Genomic DNA, 27,740 nt, shown 5'->3' with positions numbered 1-27,740 from the left:
GAGTGGCCTAGCCAGTCTCCAGATCTCAACCCCATAAAAAACTTTTGGAGGGAGTTGAAAGTCCGTGTTGCCCAGCGACAGCCCCAAAACATCACTGCTCTAGAGATCTGCATGGAGGAATGGGCCAAGACCAGCAACAGTGTGTGACAACCTTGTGAAGACTTACAGAAAACATTTGACCTCTGTCATTGCCAACAAAGGATATACAACAAAGTGTTGAGATGAACTTTTGATATTGACCAAATACTTATTTTCCACCATAATTTGCAAATAAATTCTTTCAAAAATCAGACAATGTGATTGTCTGGATTTGTTTCCACATTTTGTCTCTCATAGTTGAGGTATACCTATGATGACAATTCCAGGCCTCGCACAATTGGTGGCTGACTAAATACTTTTTTGCCCCACTGTATGTGAAAAAAATACAAAATAATTCACAATGATATATTGACAGTGCCACTTTGTTGTGGTGTTAAACCTCTTTTTAACCGCTTGCAGACCAGCCACCGCAGTTTTACTAGGTTTCGGTTTCGATATCCGCGGGGATACCCGCGATCGTCTCACGGAGAGGAAGAACGAGGAAATGCTTGTGTAAACAAGCATTTCTCTGTTCTGCCTAGTGACAGGACACTGATCACCGCTCCCTGTAATCAGGAGCAGTGATCAGTGCCATGTCACACATAGCCCAGCCACCCCACAGTTAGAATCACTCCCTAGGACACACTTAACCCCTACAGCGCCCCTCCTGGTTAACTCTTTCACTGCCAGTCACATTTACACAGTAATCTGTGCATTTTTAATCGCACTGATTGCTGTATAAATGTGAATGGTCCCAAAATAGCACCAAAAGTGTCTGATCTGTCCGCCATAATGTCGCAGTCATGATAAAAATCACTGATCGCCGCCATTACTAGTAAAAAAAAAATATTAATAAAAATGCCATAAAACTATCCCCTATTTTGTAGACGCTATAACTTTTGCGCAAACCAATCAATAAGCGCTTATTGCGATTTTTTTACCAAAAATATGCAGAAGAAAACGTATCGGCCTAAACTGAGGAAAAAAAATTTTTTTTATATATTTTTTTGGGGATATTTATTATAGCAAAAAGTAACAAATATTGCTTTTTTTTTTCAAAATTGTCGCTCTTTTTTTTGTTTATAGCGCAAAAAATAAAAACCGCAGAGGTGATCAAATACCACCAAAAGAAAGCTCTATTTGTGGGGAAAAAAGGACGTCAATTTTGTTTGGGAGCCACGTCGCACAACCACGCAATTTTCAGTTAAAGCGACGCAGTTCCGAATCGCAAAAAGTGCTCTGGTCAGGAAGGGGACAAATCCTTCCGGGGCTGAAGTGGTTAAGAAGAAGCATTTAACTGTGAAAAAAATATAAAGTATTTCCAAACTAAAATTCAATCTTAAACCATAAGATGAAGAACTATGCAGAGATTTCAACATACAAGACTTAGCTATGCCAGATCGTGTAGACAAGTTCATTTGGAAAGGTTCTTATTGACTACTTTCACCAGTGCCGGGACAAGGTCCCCCAGCGCCCAGGGTGAACCTTTCAAACTATATTATACCTACAATTAGAATGTAGAAAGTCAGGATTGGATAAATTACAAAGTGCAAGGAGCAAAAAGAAATGTGAGTGTAGGAGTCAGGGACAGGGTTATTTTTAAAATAATAAATTGGGCCCTGCTTCCAGAGGATGCGGCTTTCACTGTGCTGGCTATTGGGTGAGGCTTAAAGGGATGCACAGTGCAGGGATTCAGTAGCAAGTGATGCAGATTTCAGGGGTCAGTAGTGATGCAGAGTTTGGACCTTTATGACTGTGGAAGGGGGGCATTCATAAGATCCAAATGTTTTTAGGGTTGGGTTGGTCTACTTTAAAGTTCTTTTACTGTTTTGTTCAGGATATCTACAATACTTTAGTGTGCATGAACTGGGGAGTGGTTCAGAAATATTAACCTGAAAAACAAAAATGTAATATATTGCAGATTGCCAATCATTAGATGTGGTGGCTGCATTTGTTTTCTTTTTTTTTTTTTTAGGCTTTAGGCTTCCACTCTGGATAAAGGAGCACAGGGGACACAGCAGACAGCAGCACTATCAGCCTGGGGGGAAGGGAGTGTTAATTTATCTAACAGATTTAGAAACACTAACAAATTGAAGTAAAACTCCAGTTTACACTCTATAATTTACTGTAACAAATTTTTCCCCTTTTTTAGTAAAAAGATTTCACTTAAATATATGCTGACCATAGTAAGCACCCCCCTTTCAGCGGTAAATGGTTTGTCTCATCTCTGTATCTGCAAAGGAGCTTGTTCTTTGGAAAAACAGACTTGCTGGCTGGATCACCAGATAAAAACAAAAGAAAACAAATGCAGCCATCACATCTAGGAATTGGTAACCTGCAATATAATAAATGTTTGTTTGTGGGTTTAATGCCGCTTTAATGTCTATTCCACACTTGTGACCATGTTGCTGGTGACAGGTTTGCTATTGAGAGCAGAGAAAGTCATCACCTAACATTGCTACCATGCTGACAGGCTAGTCCTGCTGCTGGCTAGTTGACACCAACAACTGGATCATCATTGTGACATAATGAGAGCCTCTTGAGCCCCTCGGGAAAGAGAGCCCTGACTGATGGGGGCATGGCCAGGGAGGAGTTACACTGAAATTGGTCTAACTCAGGATTGGTACAGGGGGGAAAAAAGGGTTGGGCCTGAGCTCAGGAGTTTGGCACCCCAGGGGATTATGGTCCTTTTCGGACGGAAGCATGGAAGAGCTCGGACCTGACCCTGCGGCTCCAGCCATGGACACGGGTCACCTCCTGGCTAAGGTCCGTGAGCTGGCCCTCAGGGGTCAGGCTGACTGGCTCTTTGCCCTCTTATCCCCTGGGGTGCCCTCTCCTGCCCCTTCCACTGCCCCTTCCCCGGTTCCTCCTCCTGAGTTGGATGGACGCAGGGCCCGCAGACGTGCCCGTCCACCTTCTCGCCTCAGCCCCAGCCCCTCTGCGGCCTCTTACTGCCCCCCTCCCCCTCCTGCCCTCCATTCCTCTCCGCTTCGGGTTCCCAGGGCTTCAGCAGTCAGGAAGCGGGGGTCGGCCGCCCGCTCTCGGCGTGCCCCCCCTCGTCGGTCCCCTTCTCTGGCCATCCGGATCAACGCGCCCCCCCCCGGTGTCCCCGTTCTCACAGCCCCTGCTCGGCAGCCCCCCCCCTCGCCCCCCTCCCCTTCCCTGGGTATGGCGCGAGGCCTGGACGGAGCTGGAGTGCTCCAGCCCTCGGCCTCGCATTATGTAGTACCTGCTTCCGCCCCCGCAAACAGCGGGGGGGCGGCGGGTGTGCGGCCGCTCCGCTCCTCGGCCAGGCTGTCCTCTCGCAGGGCGGCTGGAGGGGGCCGGAGCTGCTCGCCTGCTCCGGCGGCTTCTGATCCCTCGGATGGCGGCGTCTGCAGCGTCGGTGGCGCCTCGGATCGGGATCGGCTCCCCCTAGCGGCCAGTTCACTCCCTGCGCCTAGCCAGGCGGGAGTATTTGAACTGGCCGTGCACCACACACAGGATGCATGTGCCCAGCACCCTTCTGCGCCCGGAAGGGCGGGGGGTGATCTGGGGGGCACTCACAGGGGAGCATATGGGTGCGGGCTGCCTCATCCTGCGCCCTCCTGGGCGGAGTCGCAGCTGGCCCCTGATTCGTATGGCCAGGGCGCTTTGCTGAACATGGCCCTTTCAGCACCCGGCTGGGTGGGGGGTAATTCATCCCGTGACAGGCATCATACAGTCGCTGCCAGGTCGCAAGGTCCCTCTGCGCCCTCATGGGCGGGGCCCTCGGCGGCTTCTCCGCTATCAGGAGCGGGTGTCCCACAGGGCAGGACCCCCCTTGCGCCCGGACGGGTGGGGGACAGGTCCCAGGCCGCGCCACGCCATGTAACATCCCGGATGGGATGTGCCCCCTCTGCGCCCAGCAGGGCGGGTGCGGGTTTTTCGGCCTTCACGGATACCATCCCCCCGTACTCTCGGACGCCCTCCTGCACCCGGACGGGCGGAGGTCTCGCTAACCCCCCAACTACAGTCACCGGGGTTTAACCCCCCCTACGCGGTCAACGTGGCGGGTAACGCCAGTCTCCCTGCGCCCGGCTGGGCGGGAGATTCCGGATCTGGGCTGGCGGCAGCTTCCACCCCGGATCAGCCGGCCAGAGTCCATAGACACTCCTGTACCTGCACAGTTGCTGCCCTCGGCCAAAGGGACCCTTCAGTGTCCGTGGCGGGACCCCCGCCTTTGGATCTCTCAGTCGGCCGAGACGGCCCTAACGTACACGGCCCCGTTGCTCCTCACGGTGCTGGCCGCTCCAGTCTGCAGTCTTCCGGAGTCGCATGGGACACCGCCTCGCCCGTTGATCGCCCGTCATCGGTGATGCCCCCAAGGATCAGTGAGTATGATTGTGAATTGATTTGGGGGAGGTCAGTTGATTCCGTATCGGGCCCCGAAGACCGCATAGCATCGGTGGTTAGGTCGGTTCTCTCCAGTATGGGTGTTTCGGGCGCGGCGACAAATTTTTCCCCTCCTTCCGGAGGGGCCCTGTGGGCTGTAGCTCCCACGGGTGCCCACATACCGGAGGAGACGAAGGAAAAAATATGGCGACGGGAATTCGTTGATTTCCTCACTCTAGTTCCGTCGGACAGGGAAACGGTCGACAAATCCCAGCGGGTAGACGTCACTACACAGGGCGAGAAAGTCAAACAGCTTCCTAGAACGTTTGGGAACTGGCTGCAGGGTTTCTGTGCCTACGCGGGAGTGCTCTGCGAGCGTTGCCCAGAGTTGGCGACTTCCTTGTTCTGCTACCTGGACCTTATCTGGGGGGCGTACAAGGTTTATGGGGGTCAGTGCTGGTTCCAGTATGACACCCAGTTTCGGCAGAAGATGGCGGCGCGCAAAGAGTTTCGCTTCGACTGTCAGGATGGTAGCCTGTGGTTGTTGCTAATGTGCCCTCACAGGCCATCGTCCTTTCAGTCCGCTGTCGGCGCTCCTCAATCCGGAGCATCGGCCGCCTCCAAAAAAGGTGTCTGTTGGCTTTTCAACGAAAGCCACTGTAAATGGTACTCCGCCTGTCGCTTCAGGCATGAGTGCTCTAGCTGTGGGGGTGCACACCCCGCCAGCCGGTGCTTCAGGAAGGGAAAACAGACACTTCCCAGAGCGGGAGCCAAGACCGACCTTCCTAAGCCGGAGGATGCCGGTGAACGTCCTAGAGATGCTTCCCTGGCTAGACCGGTACCCCCTGCATAGGGAGGCCCTGATCCTAAAGGATGGCCTGGATCGAGGTTTCTGGATACCGTTTTCCCCGTCGGACACTCCTACCATGTCGGCAAATTTAAAATCGGCTGTGGAATTTGTATCCGTAGTGGCCGAAAAGCTCCAGAAGGAGCTGGAACTGGGGCCCATGGCGGGCCACTTTGATCTCCCCCCATTCCACAACCTGCGGGTGTCCCCACTCGGCGTGGTCCCCAAAAAGGCGAGTGGTAAATTTTGTTTAATCCATCACTTATCCTACCCTTCTGGCTCCTCTGTCAACGACGGAATTGATCGCGAGGAATCGCGGGTGCATTATGCGTCATTTGATAAGGCTCTTCACCTCGTCAGGGCAGCAGGGCGTTCCGCTCTTTTGGCAAAAGCGGACATTGAGTCCGCTTTTCGCCTTCTCCCGGTTCACCCGGACTGTTTCCACCTCCTGGGTTGCTACTTTCAAGGAAGCTATTTCTTCGATATGTGCCTGCCTATGGGTTGCACCATTTTGTGTTATTTCTTTGAGTTATTCAGTAGCTTCCTTGAGTGGGTAGTCACCCGGGAGGCTGGGTCTCAGTCCATGCTGCACTACTTGGATGATTTCCTTTTTGTGGGTCCCGCGGACAGTGGGCGGTGTCAATGCTTGCTCTCTGTTTTTCAAGATGTTTGTCGGCGTTTCGCCGTCCCACTGTCCGTGGACAAGACTGAGGGTCCGGTAACGGTATTATCTTTTTTGGGTATTGAGATTGACACAGTGGCCATGGTCTTTCGCCTGCCGAGGGAGAAGCTGATTAAGCTTCTATCCTTGGTTCGTTTGGTGAAAGGGTCCAAAAAACTGCAGCTGAAACAGCTACAATCTCTGCTGGGACACCTAGTATTCGCGTGCAGGGTCATACGCATGGGGAGGGCTTTCTGCAGGCGCCTGTCTTGGGCCACGAAGGGCGTTACGGCCCCGCATTACTACATTCAGATCACCAAGCCCATGCGGGCTGATTTGGATATTTGGCTAACCTTTTTGCAGACCTACAACGGACAGTCTTGTTGGTTGCAGGAGGAGGTACCGAACTCACAGCTGGAGTTGTACACTGATGCGGCAGGCTCCTGTGGTTTCGGCGCTTTCTTTCGAGGGGAGTGGTCTGCGGAATGTTGGCCGGCCTCATGGGCCCGCATGGACTTATTGCGCAATCTCATCCTTTTGGAGCTTTTTCCGATCATTGTAGCGGTGGAGCTTTGGGGTGAACAGTTGCGCAATCGTCAGGTGATCTTTTGGTCAGACAATATGAGTGTAGTGCAGGTAGTGAATAAGCAATTGGCCAGTTCCCCCCCGGTTGTGTCGCTGTTGCGTTTTTTAGTTTTAAGATGTTTGCATTTTAACATTTATGTTAGGGCAAAACACATTCCGGGAGTTTCTAATGACATTGCTGATGCTCTTTCCCGCCAACAGTACCCCCGTTTTCGTTCCTTGGCTCCGTCGGCTTCGCTGGAGGGCCTCCCATGTCCGGCCCACTTATGGAACCTCGTTTCCGGGGATTGTTAGAACTGCTTCGGTCGTCGCTTTCTCAACGGACGTGGGCGTCGTATTGTCGGGTCTGGCACGAGTGGTCACAAGCGTCGGGCGATAAGTTCTCTATTTCCTCTCCGGATGACAGACGTTTGATCTTATTTGCTTACCTGGTCCAGTTACGGGAAAAGGGCGTGTCGGGTTCCACTGTCTCTTCGGCCATGTCCGCCCTATCTTTTTGGTTTCAACTCCTGGGGTGGGGGGATGTCACTAAAGCCTTTCCAGTGCGTCGGATATTGAGGGGCTGGAAACGCATCACTCATCTTCCAGATTCCAGGCGCCCCATTTCCCTTCAGATCTTATCGGATGTTTTGGCTATGTTGCCGGAGGTGTGCTCATCCGAGTTCGAGACTTTGCTTTTTCGAGTAGCTTTTTCATGGGCGTTTTTTGGGGCTTTTCGCATCGGGGAATTAGTTGCAAAATCCAGGTCGTCCCCTGGGGGTATTTGGTCAGAGGATGTTTCTTTGTCGGAACGCAGTGTCACCATTTTCTTGCGCTCCTCGAAGACTGATAGTTTTGGCAGGGGCCGCCGAGTGGTGCTGCACCACTGTGGCGGCCCATTCTGCCCAGTGTCTCTGGCCTTTCCTTTTCTTTCCGCGCGTCCCCCATCCCCCACGTTTTTTGTGCACGCTGACTCCTCCTCGTTGAGTCGTTTTCAATTTTGAAAGTTTTTCGTTTTTGCCTCGAGGCCTTAGGCCTACCCGCGGGCGATTTTTCGACTCATTCATTTCGCATAGGCGCTGCCACCACCGCTTCTGGCTTAGGGTTTTCCGATACGGAACTTCAGCGGCTGGGTAGATGGGAGTCGTCTCGTTTTTCGCTGTATGTTCGCCCTCACCTTTTGTGTTAATTTCAGGTTTTCCCCCGGCTCAAGTATGGATACTGAGTGATTCCTTTATCTTCTGGGCGGCTCGTCGTGCAGAGATCCGAAATTATGGGAGAAATTTGGGACTCTCATCAGACGTGGCAAGGATTCGCTGGCTGGGTCTGCGCGAGCTGCGTTGGCATCAGGTACTGTCGGAATGTTGGCACCTCCGTACCCGTGTGTCCGGTCACATTGTCCTCGTGGTTCACGCCGGCGGGAATGATGTAGGTTACACCCGGTCCGTGGATCTAATTGCTGCCATAAAGGGCGATATTGCTCAATGCCTTGCAATATTTACCAGCGTGACTTTCGTCTGGTCAGAAATTGTCCCTCGATCAATTTGGGCAAGAGAAGTCCCTGGACCCTGTTTGGAAAATTTTCGCAGGAAGGTCAACGCCCAAGTGTCCAAATTTGTTCGGAGGATCGGGGGGGTCGTTGTCCGTCACAAAGATTTGGAGGGAAACAACACTGACTTGTTGAGGAGGGATGGTGTTCATCTCAACGAAATTGGCATGGACATTTTTAACCTGGGACTTCAGAGGGGGGTGGAACAGGTGCTGGCTGCGGTGGGGCGCCCGTCAGTGGATCACTGACTGGCTGGTGGCGGTTTTGGTGACCTTGCCAGCAAATATGGAACCCCTTTTTATGCCCGGATGGTAATTGGGAGATTGACGGCCGGTCCGGCACTTATGGTAAGGACAGGCCCCTCCTTCATCTACCTTTTACATTTGTAGTTGAGTGCTCACAGTACAACTGTGACTGGCACGGTCTTAAAGAGTTAATGTTAATTTTGAGTTAAATAAAGCTGTGGCCTTGCCCTTTCAAACGTTAATGGTTGTATGTGGTTTTTATTGGATGGGAAGAAGGGGTAAGGTATGATAAGCGGTATGGTTGGGACCTGGGCTTATTGCACCTCAGCAGTCATGAGAGCCTCTTGAGCCCCTCGGGAAAGAGAGCCCTGACTGATGGGGGCATGGCCAGGGAGGAGTTACACTGAAATTGGTCTAACTCAGGATTGGTACAGGGGGGAAAAAAGGGTTTGGCCTGAGCTCAGGAGTTTGGCACCCCAGGGGATTATGGTCCTTTTCGGACGGAAGCATGGAAGAGCTGCCCACCCTCCCGCCCTAATTTTGATGGTATGTCACAGCGTGTTGCGGTTTTGGTGACCTTGCCAGCAAATATGGAACCCCTTTTTATGCCCGGATGGTAATTGGGAGATTGACGGCCGGTCCGGCACTTATGGTAAGGACAGGCCCCTCCTTCATCTCCCTTTTACATTTGTAGTTGAGTGCTCACAGTACAACTGTGACTGGCACGGTCTTAAAGAGTTAATGTTAATTTTGAGTTAAATAAAGCTGTGGCCTTGCCCTTTCCAACGTTAATGGTTGTATGTGGTTTTTATTGGATGGGAAGAAGGGGTAAGGTATGATAAGCGGTATGGTTGGGACCTGGGCTTATTGCACCTCAGCAGTCATGTACTTTGAGTCTGGTTTGCTAGGAGTTAGGTAATCCTGACAGTTTTATCAGTTACTATATTCCTGGTAGTTCCTAGGCCAATTTAGAACATACTGTTAATCACAAGCCTATGGAAAACAGGATCCACCATACCACACTTCAGCACACCTCTGCTTTCTGCTCGCCTATTCCAAGTGGACCTGGGAAAGAGAACGAGGAGGTCACACTCTGACATGGGGGACTCTGATTCCCAACAAGGTTTATGGCATTTGCAGCTTGCTGAAATAATGTGTTTGTACAGCTTGAATCTCCCAGCGCTCCCCCAGTCTGCACATACACAGAGCTCTGTACTTAGACCTCAGGACATCGCCTCCATCTCTGCTGACAATGTGGGGGGGCTGTAGGAGCAGCTCTGTAACTTTTCCTGTGCTTGCACTGAGCTGTAATTTAGAGGCAGGGGATGAATGAAGCAGGACACACTGACAGAGAGATCAGGGGACCTGACTGCCATGTTTACATATACAGAGCACAGAGGAAGGAAACTTACATTTTGGCTGGGTTCCTTACATGGCAGCAAGGGATGGGGGCCATCTAATACTGTGCTCCATAACCACTGTATCGATCTTTGCTGCAACTACAAGTGTCACTCGCAGATGCAGCAAAGACATTGAATGGAGTTTCTGCACACTCCACACTTTGTAGAACACTGAAAACTCCCTACATATCACACCTTATTAAACAGGTTTACTTTTTTTCTTTTTTACGTTTAGTGCAGAGAACAGCAGGTTTACAGAACAGCCAGATAGAGTTTAGATTTCAGAATCACAGTTGCAGAAGTCAGAAACTATCCATCCATCCTCTCATCTTCACTCTGCCCTGTGCTGAGCTCTGATGTCTGCAGTGCTGGGCGGGAAGCAGTGATCGGGACTGCAGTGTAGTGTTATCTTCTTGCTCCGCCCCCTATAGAGAAGCTCTTCCTGTGACAGCCCCGATGGAGCCGGCCAGACTGAGAGGCACTCGAGCCTGGCCTGGGAGAGAGCGTCCCTCTAGCTTCTGAGATAGGGCATGGATGTCACTGTACAGAGGAGGCAGCCAATGGGTGTGGGCGCATCGTTAGCCCCACTTCTGGGCAGACTAAAGCAGCAACAGAGGCTGCAGCATAGAGCGGTGTGAAAGCCTGACTATTCTGTGATTCTTATTACTGGCAACCTGGCGCCCCTCCCACACTCCGCCCAGGGCAGCCGCCCCCCCTGCCCCCCCCCCCCCCCCTTGTACTGGCCCTGACTTTCACACTGAGCCAGGGGCCGAAATTGGCGGTAAAGCGCTGCTCGTTTTAGCGCTCGGGCTTTCACACTGGGGATGCATGAGAGCCAGTTTTCAGCGCTGAAACGCCTGAAAACTGCCCTCAGTGTGAAAGTAGCCTTAATTGAAGCTGCCATTAGCTAATGATGAGTAATTTTATTTGCATTTCTTCTCAGGATGATTCAGTCCTTCTGCTGGCAGGTGTAGTTACATACTATGGTAATAATGAGATCCAAAATAGCACAATTTAACCAAAGGCCGCACCCTATGGGTAGGATCTTAAACTGTACATTCTGGTTACACCTTATTAAGGAAGGCATTTGAACTTAATTTGCAGCTAAACTTTCGGCAAACACATGATGACTAATAGATCCCGAGATGACTAACCCAAGTTGCTACAGAACTGACTGTCATGAGTGTTCTGCATATATTTATAGTGCATCTTTTCTTTGTATGCATTGCTGCCTATTAGAGTTAAAGGGATAATTGTGTGCTAAAGGGTCAGCCACCTCAAGGAGTGATCATTGGTGAGTTAAAACACCAGTGATGAACCACCACCCTCTCCATTGGTATCTTATGTCAGGGTTCCAGGGGCAACACTTGGGGAGTCTATGTAAAAAACATTCGCTGTATGAATGTGACAAACATCCCAACAGTCGGAACAAAAACTTCCCTTATTTCCTCTAATATGAATTGTTCTTATATTGCCAGGCATAATTTAGTGGCCATAATGTTTTTGTTTTTGCATAATTATCTCAGTCAGGACAAATACTGAACTATGGCCAATATTGGCATATAGGAACTAATCATATTAGTGATATTATGGCAAAGTTGTGTTCTTACTGTGCGGATGATTGTAATATTCTTAGTGATCATTTTATACAGCTCATAGACCTCTTAGGGTCTGAAGTTTTTAACCAGTGAGCAAGGATGCCTTATAATGATTTGGCAGGTGGATGTAATTGAAAACTTTAGTATGAATACCATTAGAGTCTCTAAAATATTTATAATATTAATTAATAATTATTAATATTATTTAATATCGACTACTCCTAGTATGGCATGCGTGTTGTATAGCATAGAAGATTTTTCTTATAATGTGTCGATTTGGCTTTAAATGAAAAAGTGAGTGATTTCTACCACATACTTAAAGCCCAACTCCATACAAAATGTATTTTTTGTTATAGACATAGAAGAGAAGGCTTTGAATCACTGTAAGTTTTTCTGTGTTCCCACCAAGATGTGTAGGGACAGGAAGCAAAAATCTCTATAGTATGGACATAGTTGGTAGCAAAACCATTTTTCCCAGTAGGCTGGGGAAATATTAGAACCTCTGTTGGGTTAATATTACCGTGTCTTCCTGTCCTGGTAGCAATCACTACTCTCATCTCATGTGATGCTGTCACAGGGACAGGAAGTGAGAGAAGATGGACAATTAGCCTAAAACAACTGTATGTGTGCAGTTTGAAATAAATGGCTCTATAATTTTAGGATGCATCTGGATGTGCAGCTGGCCATAGGGGCCGAAAGGAGGGACTTGTATGGATCTGCTCACTATCCCAAAATGAAAAATAAAACCATTATTTTTTGGATTTTCAATGGTAGTAAGACCTGCAAATACCATTTGGTAATTAAGACTTTACTATGTTTCTCTCCAATTAAGAGGGTGGGGTTTTTAGTCCCTATTAGCCCATCTCAGGTCTGGTTGTCCTGTTAGTGCAGACAGCAATAATAACCTAACAGAAATATTTGCTACTCTTAGGTCTATATAAAACCGGCAATATGACATTTTACCTACATTATTGTTTGGATTCAACAAGTATTGAAGTGTCCAAGTATTTGCCCTCCTTGGCCAGTATGTGGTACAACCACCTTTAGTTGTGTATACACCCACAAGTATTTGGGTAAGTCTTTTCCAGCTTTGCACATGTTTTTGTCAAAATTGCGTTAGCGCCATCTGGTTGAGTGGGGTGAGGGATGAAAAGCAAATTTTCAAATTTTTCACAAACTAGATTGAGGTTTGAGCTTTGGCTGACCCAATCTAAAACATCCCAGTTCTTGATTCTAATCTGTTCTAGGGAAGCTTTGATTGTGTGTTTAAGGTTATTGTCCTGCTAGAAGGTGAACCTCCACCCCTGTCTTCGGTCTCTTGCAGACTGAAACAAGTTTTCTTCTAAACTGGTCTGCATTTGGCTCAGCATTCTTTGCCCTAAATCCTGACCAGTTTCACAGTTCCTGACAAAAAAAGAAATCCCCAAAACATAATGCTACCACCACGTCTCGCTGTAGCAATAGTATTCCCAGGGTAGAAAGCAGTGTTGGCTTCTTTCATGTGCTGGTCTTGGGCCATTTTGTTTGGCTGGCACATGATGATGTCACTCCTGTGCATGCACAGGAGTATATTCATCCAAACACACAGGCACTGTGCTGGAATGTAAACTGAACTGTACATGCGCCGCTCAGTGTACATTTTAATAACACTGTGAGCAGGCAGGTAGGGTAATTTTATTGCAGAAGAGACATTATGTCTCTTCTGCAATAAAAAACCTATTTCACGTACCTTGGTTAAAGGCCGAGCTGACGAGAGGGCTTCCCTTGTGGCTCTGGTTCGATCACCCCTGAATGTGGGGACAGGGGTACAAGAAGTACGGGTGCCAATAGCTTGGTAGCTTGGCTACCTGGGACAGAGACATAGTCACGGTGAGCCAGGGTCATACTCAATAAGGCAGAGGAAAGCATAATCAGGTAGCAGGCTTAAGTCAGTACCAAGGAAGCAGGCAGAGTGAGGTCCAGCTGCAAGCTGAGATTAATATCGGGGAAGCAGCTAGAGCAGTGGTTCTCAACTCCAGTCCTCAGGGCCCCCCAACAGGCCAGGTTTGCAAGATAGCTGAAATACATCACAGGTGATATAACTTGCTGCTCAGTGATTGCAGTATTCTAGTCTGCAACTCCCCAAGGTAATACTTAAAATCTGGCCTGTTGGTGGGTCCCGAGGACTGGAGTTGAGAACCACTGAGCTAGAGCATAATCAGAGGCCAGCCACTGTCAGTATCTAAAATCCACAGAGAAAGGTCAGCAACGGGAGGTCAGTCAGCAAAAGCAGGAGCACAGGAACAAAGGTCACAGGAAAGCTGAAGAACATCCAGCGATTAGCACACATCAGGGCCTCTTTTAAATAGGCAGCTTGGAGCCATTCCCAGGATTGGGCGTGCATCATTGCGCATGGACGTGAGTGACAATGTGCGCTGGCACACACAGATGCACCGACGTGTCAATGCATGTTGGTTACTGGCCCGAGCTCATCTGTATGCTGGACCGTGTGCATGAGCATTAGTTGCATGAGAATGAGCATCAGCTGTATTCGTTTCCTGACAGCCTACCTGCTTGCAATTTTTAATTTTACACTTTGGTTCTGCTTTAAGGATTGTTAATGTGTCAAAAAAAAGCCCACCCCTTATATTTTTTTCAGTGCACCCCAAAGCAATGCATGTTTTTAAAATTGGCAAAGAATTTTAGTAAACCACCAAAAGTGGTTAAACCACCAAACTTTTCACAGATATCTGCACCAATTGAAGTGATGCAATCTTTGTCAAACTCTAATGCTTTCATCTCTAGCAGTAACTCATATATATCGGTGACTAATCCCATGAGTAGTATAAATCAGTGGATTGGGTATCAATAATTGATGTGTTGAAAGTAGAAAAAATGGGCAAGCATAAGGATTTGAGCAACTCTGACAAAGGTCAACATATAACAGGGAGGCGACTAAGTTAGAGCCACTCCCAAAATGCAGCTCTTGTGGGATGTTCCTGTTCTGCAGTGATCAGAACCTACCAAAAGTAGTCCAAGGAAGGAAAACCAGCGAACCGGCAACAGGGTCATGGGCTACCAAGGCTCACTGATGCACATGGGGAGGTTGGCCTGTCTATAACCTGCTCCAATAGAAGTGTTACTGTAGCTCAAATTGCTGAAAAAGATTTATGCTGATTCCAACAGAAAGGTGTCGGAATACTCATTGCATATTAGTTTGTTTTGTATGGGGCTGCTTAGCCACAGACCGGCCAGGATGCCCATGCTTACCCGTGTCCACAGCCAAAAGCACTTACAGTGTTCACATGAGCATCAGAACTGGACCACAGAGCAAGGAAAGAAAGTAGCCTGCCCAATGAATCACGCTTTCTTTTACATCATGTGCCAGGATGCACTATGGAAAGAAGGTGAGCCAGCGGAGGCAGTGATCTGCTACTGACGGCTTGGTGCCAGATACCACAGATGCCACAACTTCAGAGGCCTAGTGGGGTCCATGCCTTAAAGGGTCAAGGCTGTTTCGGCAGGAAAAGGGGACCTACTCAATATTAAGTGGGTGGTTATGTCATGGTGGATGGTCATAATGGTCATGATCGGTGTAAATGTTTGTAATCCATGGACTATATTGCTTCATACCACATACAACTTCAAGTCTGCATTTCCCAAAAGTGTGTCATGTTCCACAAAGTACACCCTATTATGACAACTCAAAGCTGTGTTTTCTTTTTCGCAGTTCAACAATAAAATAGGTGAATAGATCTGTACTTAATGTAAACTCTTTATCAATCACCATAATGAAAGCATGGTGGCACCAAACATACTGTAGCTATTTTCAGCTTGTATAACATTTCAATGGAACAAATAAATGTTTCCTTCCAGTTGTTTTAGAAGGTATACTTTGCAGTATGTGTATATTTGTATAATGTATGGAATTTCAACAAGCAGCTTTTACTACCACTATGGTACATACTGATTTGCAAGGTGACAATATTGTGTAATTGACTGTGGAATGCCATCATACAGAGTTCTGAGCTATGACTGCAGGAGTGCACAAGGAATTCAGATATGCAGCGTACAAAGGAACTGTTCAGACTGAAGAATTCTGTGTCTGCCTAAGTAAACACAGCCCATTCCAAAAACTCAAGCGTTTCAACAATTATCTTTATTATGTTTTGTGACAACGCCTTCATATTGCATAATTCTCTTTCAGTTGATGAATGGAGGTGGCAGTGCTATTATGTGACACGATGGTGTTCTGTGTGAAATTATCAATATGTTAATTCTTTTGTAAAGCAGAACGCCAAAAATAACAAGATAAAAAACGAATAGCCCATTATAAGATGTATAAAACATCTTTTGTTGCAGTATTCACTTTAAATCTAGAACGCTCCCTGCAAAATACTTCCTTCCCACCACAAGATGCCCTCAGTCTGATGGCCATCATCATTCAACCCCCTTCCTCAGAACCCAGGTCACCCTGGACCCACTCTAGCCTTCTTCCCTCCCACACTAATGCCCCGCAAAATAGGGACTCCAAGAGGCTGATACCAGGTCGAATTCAGGGGCACTGTTATCCCAGGTGAATGTCACATGACATCCTCCCAGGCGTGCATCTAGAACATGCCCTAGGGGCTGCACAGCAGTGTGGCGTGATCTGTGGTGGACACAGCAGATCACAGATTGTTGTACTGGGCCAGCCCTGCTGCCATGTGATTGCTGCGTGATTGATCACAGTGATCGCATGGTACAGGGCCAATCACGGCAGATCTGTACCATGTGATAGCTGTGGCCAATCACAGCTCTCACATTAAACATTAATACATTCTTAAATGTATTTTTTCTAATGGATATTATTCACAAAGTAAAAGAAATCCTGATTACCTCCCCAGGGCACTACAGTGACACTACACTCCTCTAGTCACAGTAAAAAAACAATTATATATATATTTTTTTTTTTACATACTGTCTTCAGTCAGTGTGTCAGTCTTGATCACCACCACAACAGTCATATGGTGACGCTGTAATGCTTCAGTGATATGTAAAAAAAATTGTGAAAAAACAAAAAAACAAATTTGATTTAATTTTTTAATTTAAAAAAACGTACCGTGCCTCTTAGTAAATACTGTGGGTTGTCTACTTTTCAAAAGAAGGGTTATTTTGGCGGTATTTGTGCTGTCCTGGCATTTTAGGGTCTCAAGAAATATGATAGATAGTCAGTACATCGGGATTTTCAAATTGTAGACTCTATAACTTTCACACGGACTAAATAATATACATTTGTTTTCCTTTTTTTTTAAATGTTGCAGAATATATTTTAGCCTAAATTAATTAAGAAAGATTATTTATTTGCAAAATTGTATAACAGAAACTAAGAAAAACATGTTTTTTTTAAAAAAAAAGTTTTGGTATTTTTTTGTTTTTATAGCGAAAAAAAAAAAAAAACAATATCAATGCCAACTGTCTCATTTTCTACACTCTCTCCCAAAACCCAGACACATTATTAAGGCGTTGATCTCTTATGATCAGTTCTGTGTATCCACTGGGGCAATACATCGCAGCCTGTCACCTTCTTACCAATTCCTACTGGAAGCTTATTCACACGCTGAACAAGGATTTTGTTAAAAATGAGAGAACACCTATGGCTAACTTTTACAGAAAATCAGAATAACAGGATACCATTCTTTGCTCACAAAGCCTCTATCAATAACAAATACCAAGAGATCTCCTAAAAAATAGTTACCAGATGGTACAGATTGCCATTGTTGCTCACCAGATTGTTTCCACAACACAGTAACTAGTGGTGGCGGTGTAATTCACATCCCGGCTCTTTCATGCATTCTCGCAAACCTTCCTGACAAAAATGAGACATCTTACAGGTTTTTCCCTTTATGATAATTTGGCTGCTATATTCCTCGACCTGCCACCCATGTCCCGCAAAAGGCATAAAAAGTCTATTCTGATGAACTTACTGAATGCTGCCAGGGCCTGTATCCCTAGTACCTGGAAAAGTCCCAATCCAGCAATAGTGAGACCCTAAAACTAACCCACTCAGTAAATCTAATAATCCTCCCTGAAATCCTAACACTAACGCTAAGGCACTTTTCAGGCATTTTAGCACTAAAAATAGCGCCTGAAAAGCGTCTATCATGCCTCCCTAGTGTAAAAACCCGAATGCTTTCACACTGTGGATGTGCGCTTGTGGGATGGGAAAAAAAGTCCTGCAAACAGCATCTTTGGGGTGGTGTGGGAGCGCTGTATACAGTGCTCCTACACCGCCCCCTGCCCATTGAAATGAATGGGCAGCACTTCCGAAGCGCTTTACAGGCTGCAACACAGGCACTTCTAATCCCTTCGTCACCCGCTAGTGGGGGTTAAAAGTACCCCGCTAGCATCCTAAAAGCACCACTAAAACTACGGTATTGCGCTGCTAAAACTAGCGGCGCTTTACCACTAATGGACCTGCTGCCCCAGTGTGAAAGGGGTCTAACTCTTATGCTAACCCTCCCAATAATCCAAATACTAACCCTTGTAGCAATCCTTATGCCGCATACACACGATCGGACATTCCGACAACAAAACCGTGGATTTTTTTCTGAAGGATGTTGGCTCAAACTTGTCTTGCATACACATGGTCACACATATGTTGTCGATAATTCCAAACATCCAGAACGTGGTGACGTACAACACGTATGTTGGGACTATAAAAAGGAAGTTCAATAGCCAGTGCACCACCCTTTGGGCTCCTTCTGCTAATCTTGTGTTTATCTCGTGTTAGTAGAGGTTTGGTGAGAGACGATTCGTGCTTTTCAGCCTCGTGCTTTTCAGTTCGTTACTGCTTGTCAGTTCGTGCTTGTGGGTTTGTATCTGTTCTTCAGTGCGTGTTGTCAGTTCGTTCCTGTCTTTCAGTGCGTTCTATTTAATAGTTCTTATGTATTTTTCAGTGCTTCTTGTCCGCTCATTTTTTTTTTTTTTTTTTTTTTTTTTTTTAAATTTGATAATTTTTATTCATAATTAAATACCATACATCACAATATACAATATACATATTATCGGATAGTAGTAAAAATCTTCCAATACCCGATGTAGCATAAAAGTTCACACCATTAGTAAAAAAAAAGAGAATACAGTTTTATTTTTCACCCCCCCCTCCCTTACACCCTTATACCCCCCCCTCCCTTATATTCCTTATACCAAACTCATCTCCTTGTATAGGACATCCGGCATATTACTACTACTCCAGTCTTAAAAACAATATCCTCTCCATTTTCTTCTTACACTGCTAGCCTGTCGGGTTGACTACACTCATCAGCCAGGGATTCCATATTTTTTTAAATTCTTTTAAATTTCCTGCCCTTGTGAAGACTGTACTTTCTTTCCCTATTGTTTCCGAGATTTCTCTACGCCAGTCAGCAACCGAAGGGGGTTTCTCAGCTTGCCATCTTTTAGTTATTCCCTTTCTTGCCTGGTATAAGCATCTCCGCACTGCTTTTATTTTATCTCTCCCATCGCCCAGGTCCTCACCCACCCCCAGAATACATAGCTTTGGGTCTAATTTAAGACTCAGCTTGAGAAACCTATTTATATCCTCAACCACCTCTACCCAATAACGGGCTAGTTTAGGGCACTTCCATATCATGTGTAGCAAATCTCCATTCATTTGGTATCTCGGGCATTTGGGATCTGCTCTTCTCCCCCATTTAAACAGTTTTTGGGGGGTATAGTATGCCCTATGCAATAACATTAGGTGTGAAAATTTCTGAGCTGGCGAGCTTGAGACCTGTTGACTCCCCTTCAACATTTCCCTCCATTGGGCATCTGATATTGTCCCCAGATCTCTTTCCCACTTCCTCCTACTCCTAAGGTTATTTGGTCCTTCTCTGCTATTTCTGAAGATATACTGGTAGAGTTCTGCTATCAATCCTCTTGATCCCTCAAAACTCTCTATCATCCGGGGGATGGGTGATTGGCTCCATTTCGGACCTTGTTCCCCGTACTGGGCCTTCAGCGCGTGCCTAATTTGGATATACCCAAAATATGACTGCTTTGGGACAACAAACTCCTCTTCTAAGGAGGCAAAGGATTTCAAAATATTGCCATTATATAATTGTTCTAATTTGGTTATCCCTCTTGCCTCCCATGACTTAATTTTTCCTATCTTTGTTAATTCTTGCAGACGTTTGTTATCCCAAAGAGGCACATCTCTTGCAATTCCCTCCATACCTTTCAGGCTTTTAATGCTTTTCCAAACTTTTAGCATTAATTTGATTGTGGGGGTCTTATATGCAAACGAATCTGCCTCCAATACCTCCAGCACACATCTATGTGGTGCACCTGCAGTCATTATATCAGAATTATTATTGCTCATAGATCTACCTCCTGTCTTTAGGTGTTGCAATTGGGCAGCCAAAAAATAGCAGCGTGGATGCGGGATCGCCATGCCCCCCTCACCTATTGCAAGCTGTAGGGTCTGTAGGCTTATCCTTGAGTGCCCCCCCCTCCACACAAGCCCTCTGAACAACATATCTATTTTTTTGAACCATCTGCCACCTATCCAAACTGGTGAATTCTGCAAGATGTACAGGAGTTGGGGCATCCACAGCATTTTGACCAGATTGCATCTTCCAGCTACCGACAGAGAAAGGCCTTTCCATATATCCACCTTTTTTTTAAGTTTCTCCAATAATGGGGCCATGTTATTATTTAAAAAATGATCTGGATCCCTTGTTACCTGGATTCCTAAATATTTGGTTTTCTCCACTATTTTTAATGGGGTTTTTTCCAGGAAGGTGCCCTGTTTGATGGGGTCTATTGGCAGTAGAGCCGATTTTTCCCAATTTATAATGAGGCCCGAGACCTCCCCGAAGTCTGCAAAGACACTCATCACCTGTCTTAGTGACCCTTCCGTGTTCCCCAGGAAAATAAGGACATCGTCCGCGTATAACGCGATCTTCTCCTCCCTGGTCCTTCTCTGGAACCCCTCTACCATCCTGTTTTGTCTTATAGCAGCCGCCACTGGTTCCATAGCTAGGGCAAAGATCAGGGGTGAGAGGGGGCACCCCTGCCTTGTCCCTCTCTCCAGCTGGAACTTGTTAGATTCTATATTGTTAGTTTTAACCCTAGCCATGGGGTGGCTATATAGGATTTCCACCCACTTCCTAAATGAGGGTCCGAAACCGTACACCCTCAGTACCTGCCAGATAAATCCCCATTCCAGGCTATCAAAGGCTTTCCCTACATCCAACATCATAATAGCTCTAGAGCCAGTATTCTCTGTTGGGATCTGCAAGTTCAAAAATAGCCTCCTTATATTCTCGCTTGTTGACCTTTGAGGAATAAAACCTGTTTGATCCGATTGAACCAAGCTATGAATTATCCCCTGGAGCCTAGTGGCCAAAATTTTTGCCAAGATTTTTACATCTGAGCACAACAGGGAAATAGGCCTATATGATCCAGGCTCCAGGGGATCCTTCCCTTCCTTTGGTATCATTACAATTGTGGCCTCCGTCATTGAATCGGGCAGCCTTCCTTCCTGGTACGCCCCCTCAAACACTTTGAGGAGTTCCGGTATCAGTATTTCCCCATATTTTTTGTATATCTCTGCCGGAAGGCCATCCGGACCTGGAGATTTCTGGTTAGTCATTTGTTTTACGGCAGTTTTAACCTCTTCTAGTGAGATTGGGGCCTCTAGGGCCTCAGCCTCCAGCTCAGACAGGGAGGGCATTTCTATTTTCCTAAAAAATCTTTCCATTATCTCTCCTGCCACTGGCCCCTGGGATTTATATAGTTCTTCATAGTAATTCTTAAATACTTCATTTATTCTATCTGGTTGATATATAATTTTACCCTCCCTATTATTAATGGCAGGGATTATTGGGGGGGGGGGCATCCACTTTAGCAATATGGGCTAGTATCTTCCCTATTCTTTCCCCCTCTCCAAACATTATATGTTTTTGGAATGTTCTTTTGTTTTCGGCTTTCCTGGACATTATCTCCTTATATACTGATTGCTTATTTTCCCACCTTTGATATTTTTCCGGGGATGGATTTTCCACTAGCTCCCTTTCTGCTACCAGGATCTCGTCCCTAGCCTTCTCTTCCACAGCCCTTGATGCTCTCTTTACTCTTGATATCTGCTGGATCAATATTCCCCTCATATATGCCTTCAATGCATCCCACATCACCCCTTTTGCCACTGAGCCCTCATTTAACATTATAAATTCCCTCATTTTTGTCATGGTTTCCTCTGGGTCCTCGAGAATCTCGAGCCACACTGGGTTCAGTTTCCAGGTACCCCACTGTTTCCTTATCCCGATATCCATCATAGCTGTAACCGGTGTGTGGTCCGAGATTCCTCTTGGATGGTAGGTTATATCCCTGATCAGTAAAGCGGCCATATCATTTCCCAATACTAAATCTATTCTCGACAAGGAGGAATGGGTACTAGAGTGACACGAAAACTGTTGTATTCCAGGGTTTCTCACTCTCCACAGGTCCATCAGTCCAGCCTCTTCCAGGAACTGTCCCATTCGGATCCCACATGGGCTCTGTCCCGGTTTTCCTGGGGGAAATTTATCTAATTCTTTATTTATCACTACGTTAAAATCCCCTACTACAATGACAGGGGTCCTCGGTTTATCTATAACAAACTTCAACAGGCTATATAAAATTTCTAATTTAAAAGGTGGTGGATTATAAATATTAGCTATTATGCATTCCTGATTCCCTATCGTGCAGTGTAGAAAAACATATCGGCCACCTTCATCTATATTGCTCTGCCTACAGGAAAACACAATCCCTTTCCTGATCAGCACTCCCACCCCCCTCGAATAAGAGGAGTATACCGCATGATACTGGTTGTGAAAATTCTTGTTCTTAATAGTTACTTTTGTCTCTCTAGTCAGATGTGTTTCCTGTAGGCATGCAATATCTACTCTAAGTATATCTAATAGATCAAATACCTGTGTTCTTTTTGGGGGAGTACCTAATCCCCTAACGTTCCATGAGCCAATCTTTATTCCCATTAGCTATTTACAAATAAGATTATCACTGCGAGAAAAAAAAAAAAAAAAAAAAAAAAAACCCCTCAGTGACCAAGTATGGGAGTATATTCTCCTTATTCCGTGAGTTATAGAGAGAAAAAAAAAAAAAAAAAAACAGCTTTTCCCCTATCAAATCTACCTTAGTGCTTAGTTATAATATCAACTATACCATTTCCATTATCCATATCCTTTATATCTTTATATAGTGTAATATACCTTATACTTAATGTGTTGTTTGGTACCTTATATTGCATATTAATTTTCCTGTGCTCTTTACCCCCTCCCCCCTCCCCCGTCCCTTCCAACCCATCCCTCCCTTGTCCCCCCCTTGAGATCCTCCCATGTCCTCCCTCCCTCCCCACCTCCCCACACCACTCTAGGTTACCCCTCCGGGCTTTTTTAATGACCGACCCATACCCCCCAACCTCTCCATACCTCCCCCCTCCCCCCCCCTCCCTCCCCCATGCCCACTCCCTCCCTCCCCCCCCACCATCAACCATAAACACTCTCCATCTCAAACCTACTTCCATTTACCGTGTCCCTAAACCATCCCCGCTCCAAATATGAAAATATTAATATAACTAATCCTAATTATACCTACTTAATAAACGTTAATTTTTCGCAGTGTATCTCTCCTATTTCTTAGGTAATTGATCTTTTTTATCCTCCAGCCATGCTAACGCTTTCGCAGGGGACTCAAAAAACTGGCTACCCCCTAGTGCATTTATCCGCAATTTAGCTGGATAAAGAAGGGCGTATGAGACATTATATCTCTGGAGGTTACGCTTCACCCCCAGAAACTCAGCTCTGCGTCTCTGAAGGTCCGGGGAAAAATCGGGAAATATTGATATCCTTATATCTTTATACAAGATTTTCCCCATTTCACGAGCTTTACGTAGGAGTTTTATTTTATCCTTGTAGTTCAGAAATTTAACTAAAAACGGTCTTGGGGGGGTTCCCGGTGCGGGGGGCCTGAACGGAACTCTATGTGCCCTTTCTATAGAAAACTGCTGCGTAAATGTTTCACCTCCAAATACCCCCAACACCCAGTTTTCCAAAAATACAATAGGGTCCAGTCCTTCACTCCCCTCAGGGAATCCCACCACTCTAACATTGTCCCTGCGGAGTCTATTTTCCATTTCATCGACTTTCCCTGTGAGTTTTTCAATTTTTTCCCTCCAGATCTTTGCTTCTTGTTTCATGGGGAGTAGGTCATCCTCTATTAAACTTATTCTCTTTTCCACTTCTGTCACCCTTTCAGTTATCATCTTAAGATCCTGACGTACTAGTGTCAACTCCTCTTTAATACCCTTCATTTGCTCTCCCAATGATCCCAGGGAATGGTTGCATGCGCTTATTGCCAGAAAGATATCCTTTAGGGAGGGTTCTCCTTCCATTATGGGAGTTGGGGCGGCTGGTGTCTCCACTTCCCTACCGACGGTTCCTGAGCCCTTTGTAGATAGACTCTTTGTACTGGGGTTACCTACGGACTGTCCCGCATGGCCCTGACTTTTTCTCTCTGTTACTGATTTAATCGACGCTTGTTGTCCTCCTTTATTTGGGGTATGTTCTGCTGCTAGGACCAGTTTCTCTAGTTTAGCGGAGGCTGCCACCACCGCAGCTGTTGCTCCTGCCACAGTAAGGTGTGGGCCTTTCTCCTTCTCCTTGTCTTTAGCTGACCTCAAGGATTGGGTTCCCATGTTTTCCTGGCTAGGATGCTCCTCTCCCTTTTTTTTCCCTGTCATGTTGGTTTTCTCTGGGTTATCTTATTTTGCTCTTATATGTTTATATAACTGCACCACCAACTGTTGATATTCTTTGAGTTACCCCTTATTACCGTCCTGGTCATTTACTAGAGGTTCGGGCTTATACACGGGTGTCTTATCAGCAGACCTAATCTAATATCTGACCTCTTTTTCCCCTCAGACCCAGCTTTTAATATGGTGTCCGTAAATCATACAAAGTCCTTATAGACTAGGTCTCCCCTTCCAGAACTCTCCCTCCTCTATTACAGAGCACCCTGAGTCCCTTAGTACAATCCCTCGCAGTTCCCAACAATAGGGGGGGGTCAGAGTAGTCCAGAAATATTCCAGCAGACAACAGAAAAAGTCAACTCAGTGTCTTTCTTCCTTACTACCGGGGGGGTGCTTTTGATCCAGTTATTCAAACAGGGGTCAGCCAGTAATCAGCCCAGAGAGAGACTTCAGAGGTTTTGTTTTTGTTTCACAGTTCAAGATTCCTTCGTTAGTTATCTCTCAATACAACACATGGCTAACAGACATCCCCATTGATTCAAGCAGGATACAGTTATTGTGATATCGTGTACCTGCTTCTTGCTTGTAGCGTTCTCCCTGATGCTCCGTCTCCTTGCTGACAGCCAGACCGGACTCACGTTCTTTTTCTTTACTCTCGCGGTGCTTGCGGTGTCAGCGCCAGGCTCCCCTCTCAATCACTGCCGGGCTCGCACTGCCTTGAGCGGCGTTCCGAGTAACCTCCCCGCACACAGCGCCAGTGATTGCTCCAGCAGTCTCAGCGGACAGGGTCACTCCGCAGCATTTCGGATCCACACAGGAGCGGGGCTACACAGCGGTACAGCATGTACAACGGGGGGGGAAGACAGGGGCTTAACTTAGCACGATGGGTAGCGGCGAGGCCATTAGCCGCAGGGTTCACGGTGCTTCATGGAGCGGGATGGGATCTCGCACTCACTCCACTCCTCTCACCTCCATCCGCTTCCGGTCACGCCCCTCCGTCCGCTCATTTTTGATTTTCAGATCGTTCCTCTCAGGTCCTTTCTGATTTTCAGTGCGTTTGTTTTCAAGCCATGTTGCGGGTATCAGACAATGTCTAAAACATGTTTTAAATAATTTTTTTTATATAAACTGAACTCATATTTCATTTGATTTACTGCTTGTGTTTCTTTTGGCTCTCTCCTCGGTTCTCCAATGTCCTTTTATTTTAGGCCATTTTCTTCAATAGTGCAATTAATAATGTAATTTGTTTGATACGAGGTGACAATCTCTTCTTCAGCTAACTATTATGTTGTGGGTCTGCTACACACACACAATGTTTTTTTTTTGTTAATGTATGTAATGCATTAAGGATAAAAATAATCATCCTTTTCAGCTCCATGAATTAATTGCTTTGAGTCCCTAAAATGACCGGATATCGGCAAATTTTAGAGGACTGTGGGGGTTATTTGCTAAAGGAGAATCCACTTTGCATTACAAGTGGACTGCAAGTGCACTTGAACTGCAATGCACTTGAAAGTGCACCTGTAGTGCAAAGTGGATTTGCCTTTAGTAAATACCCCCATTGTCACTGTAACTACACCAACTTACTCCATAAACTGGTATTGAGCATTGAAATAAGAAGCCACACATTGTTGAGTATAAAACATTTTACTCCGTGCACATTCACATGTGCGTTAAAAAAGTTTTTTTTAACAAACCAACATCTTTGGTATATAACACATATGTGTGACAGTATATAGCCTTTTTTTGTTAAACAGGCATGTTTAAAACTATAAAACATCCACATCCACAACTCACAAAGTTCAACTTTGATAAACTTAAAGCGGAGGTTCACACAAATTATCTCAGCAGAAGCGGCCTGCGGGTGGCGCGTGCACGCCCTCTGCAGGCGGTGGTGCTGGATCACTTATATATAAATATATATAGTAAAAGTGCTATAGAGCGGTCAGCAAGTCGTTAAGCAGTCCTGGATGATTCTAGTTCACCAAGGAGCTGAAGGATCACCCCAAAGTCCCAGAAACACGTAGGTAACATCCATAGAGGATCTTTCTGTGATGCTTTTGTGCTAGTGTCAGCTGAAGCAGAAAGAAGACCTTCAGATTGCCTGTAACACAATGGGGGGTGATTTACAAAAGCCATGCGCCATCAATAGAGGCGCACGGCGAGGCGCAACACATATCTCCATATTTGCGAAATGGTGCGCCGGAAACATAGCTCAAATCCCTCCAGTTACTATAGCAATCTCGGCGCAAGGGAGAATCCTATCTGTGCGCTACTATGGACATGGCGCACGACATCTCCAATTCAATATTGACAAAAGATGGAGGAGAGCAAGGGGATGGGACTTTACATATTGACAGAAGATGGAGGTGCCAATATTATGGGGTGATGTGAGGAAGTTTAGTAACAACTGCCCAAGTAACAAATATGCCCAAAATAGAATGAGAAATTAACTTTTTCAGAGAAAGCCTGCTGTGCCTGCAAGTACATTTAGAACTGCGTGAGATCAATGTAAGCTGTGCGCATGCGCAAGTGGCTCTCTTATTAAATGTTAAGCAACGTACATGCAATTGCATTAGTTGAACGGCGCACCTCTAATCTTGACTTTTTTTTTTTTTACACTGGTTTACCCTTATGTATTTTTTTACGGAGATTTGCACACAGGTCATGTTAGCATGTTACGTTGCCAACATGTGACAAGAACCTTGTTAAAATTATGTAAAAAGACTCTTGCTCCTCTAGCTCCTCCTAAAAGGGCATTTAACTTTCCCCCTCTAATGCATACGATTTCTTTTGGCTAGCTTTTGCTTTTAAAGGGGAACTCCATACTCCATTCTCCAATGCTCTTGTCTCCCCCCTCTAATCCCTCTGGTTTCCATGGGATAGCTTTTGCTTTTAAAGGGGCACTCTACACTCCATTCTCCAATGCTTTTGTCTCCCTCCTCCAACCCCTTGGATTTCCATGGGCTAGCTTTGCTTTTAAAGGGGAACGCCACACTCCATTCTCCAATGCTCTTGTCTCCCACCCTTTAACCCCTTAGATTTTCATGGGCTAGCTTTTGCTTTTAAAGGGGAACTCCACACTCCATTCTCCAATGCTCTTGTCTCCCCCCTCTAATTCCTTTGATTTCCATGGGCTAACTTTTGCTTTTAAAGGGGAACTTCACACTCCACTCCAACACTCCATTCTCAAAAGGCTGGGAGCTGCCTTCACCAATCCAAACCACATCCTTTTTCAGAGCATACAACAGGGCCAGCTAGGAAAGGGGTGAGAAGAGTAATCGCTCAACCTCCTCCTGAACCATACAAGGCCACATGCACTCAACACAGCTGGCTGCCTTTGGGGCATGTTGGGCTCAGCCCAATACCAACCACAAAGCACCTTGTACCCACTAGTTTAAAGGGGCTTTCTACATTCCATAAAGCCCCTGTCTGCAGCCCCCCAGAACCCCAGCCTAGGATTGAGTGGAAGAGGCCTTTGTCCCCCTAAATATGGGAAGAAGGTGGTTGACTTTTGGGGTGCCTGAGCCCCTCCTGTTCCCAAGCATCCACCCCCTTTCATGGGCTGGCTTGCTGTGTGTTTGGCTAGGGGTTTGTTAGTGTGTGGGAGGGGCACAATATTTTTTTAATTTGGGGTCGTATTTTTCATGTGGGGGTTCTCACTTTAAGCCTTAAC

This window comes from Aquarana catesbeiana, linkage group LG12, assembly GCF_042186555.1.
Source record: "Aquarana catesbeiana isolate 2022-GZ linkage group LG12, ASM4218655v1, whole genome shotgun sequence".
NCBI lineage: Eukaryota > Metazoa > Chordata > Amphibia > Anura > Ranidae > Aquarana > Aquarana catesbeiana.
This window is presented reverse-complemented; position numbering follows the sequence as displayed.